Source organism: Agrilus planipennis, unplaced genomic scaffold (assembly GCF_000699045.2).
Source record: "Agrilus planipennis isolate EAB-ADULT unplaced genomic scaffold, Apla_2.0 scaffold1176, whole genome shotgun sequence".
Taxonomy (NCBI): Eukaryota; Metazoa; Arthropoda; class Insecta; order Coleoptera; family Buprestidae; genus Agrilus; species Agrilus planipennis.
In genome coordinates this window covers 2,144-3,985 of record NW_020439826.1, presented here as the reverse complement: position 1 = coordinate 3,985, position 1,842 = coordinate 2,144, and the positions used below count along the sequence as shown (strand labels likewise).

The 1,842-nt window shown below is 32.4% G+C and overlaps 1 long non-coding RNA gene across 2 annotated transcripts in view; it reads right to left on the bottom strand.

Moving 5' to 3' along the window:
• Positions 1-309: 309 nt before the first annotated feature.
• LOC112905992 overlaps positions 310-1,842 on the bottom strand; it is a 3,665-nt gene continuing 2,132 nt past the window's right edge. For both annotated transcript variants that reach the window (XR_003232120.1, XR_003232121.1), the window contains exon 3: positions 310-528. This is a non-coding gene — a long non-coding RNA (uncharacterized LOC112905992). The remainder of the gene's footprint in view (positions 529-1,842) is intronic.

Sequence of the window (1,842 nt, the reverse complement as noted above, 5' to 3'; positions counted from 1 at the left end):
GTCAAATCAAGCTGAAAAAACGCACAAAACTCACAACATATCTACATCGGCCGTAAATGCCTAAGAACTACCTATAAACTTATCAACGAAGAGAAATTGCGTTTATGACGTTATCAACGAATCACACTAAAAAGTAAGAGCAACAGCACATTGAATTCAGATGCTAATATTTATTTATTTACTGCATGCATTCCACTCAATCTCCTAATAGTGTTACTATACATTCTCTTGTTGATACTTTCTAAGGTATTGATGTTAATGTACTCATAGTAGACGTTGTTCATTGAATTACTTAAATTTCTTAAATTTTAATATTAAACTCTCCTTACCACGTATTGCAGCTGGGAAAGGATTCCCAAATTTTTCGATATATTCTTCTTCGTATTTTTGTTGGTTAGATTTGCCTTTGTATAAGATCGAAACAGCTCCTTTAGCTCCCATTACTGCAATTTCAGCGGTCGGCCATGCATAGTTTACATCACCTCGGAGATGTTTAGAAGCCATTACATCATAAGCACCTCCGTAACCCTTTGAAAATTCACAATAGCATTTTTCAAATTATAAATTCGGGTAATTATGTAGAATTGGAGTCCCAATCAATTTTCAGCACCAGAGAAATATCAATCCAAAGAAATGCTTTACCTTCTTTCTTTATTACTTTTTCCAATTTCTTCCCCTAGGTTAAGTTATAAATAAAGAATCAGAGCCAATGGGGTTAATGTTTTATTTATTGATTTATTTAAGTATGGAAGCTTCTTCAAAGGCAGGTTTCCAGGTCAGTTTTCAAACTTATATAAACCACAAGTTTGACAAGTTTAATTGTAGATTTGTTCGTCTTTATCGACAATGTATTTAAACTAGTCACTTAATTTATACCTTCGTAGTTGTTTCTATCCATGATTTTAACTATTTATTTTACGTATTATTTTATTTATATTGTGCGTCGTTTTAACTGGACTTATAATTTTTACATAACTTTTGCTGTGTAAATTACTGTGTCCGTGGGTGTTCACCAATCTTGCAGCATAATATAGACCAAACTTCTGTTAAGTACTTAACTGACCTGAAAACTTGTCTTTGAAGAAGTCTCTATATCTAGAGGCGAAACGTTGGTGTAGTATCAATAATAAAAATTTTCACCCCATTGGCTCTGATTCTTTATTTATTTCCTTACTAATGTTTATGGTAGAATTAGAAGTTTGAAGGTTAGGTTACGGTAGGTAACACTACCTCCTCTCCCTCTCCACATAAAAAAAGACAAAATATACGGTTATGGTGGGTGGGTAAAGTGCAAAGCAAAAGTCAGATTGACGGTTTCATGGTTACATCTTAATAGTTTATTTATTTATTCTATTTTTAATCTCCGTCCTCTGCACTTCCACTCCTTCGTTCCTATCTGAAAATACATTTTTAGTTTTCTACGAGGTTATTCTTATTCCCTTTTACACTCTCATTTCTCTCTGATCAACGACCACCATTTTCCTCGTTTCAAAGTCTTGTCTCTACCACCTCAGCTTAATTGGTATACATATATGTAAAAAGTGCCTTCCCCATCTCATACATCTGTATAATTTCCAATAGGCGAAACAGCTTTTGGAGTGATATTTCTCTAGAGTCCCAAGTCTAAATTAATACTTATATAATCTTCTTTTATTTTAAATACATCTTATATATAAACTTAAAATTTTTTTTATAAAATAGAATAAAATAAAACACATCAGTCACTTAAGCGAGTTTTGTTACTACTATCCTTTCAGTAGTGACGACTAGTATTACAGATCCACGAAATTTCATTTGTTAATACATTTTAAGGTTTGATAGAAACTACTGTGATGCGAGTTT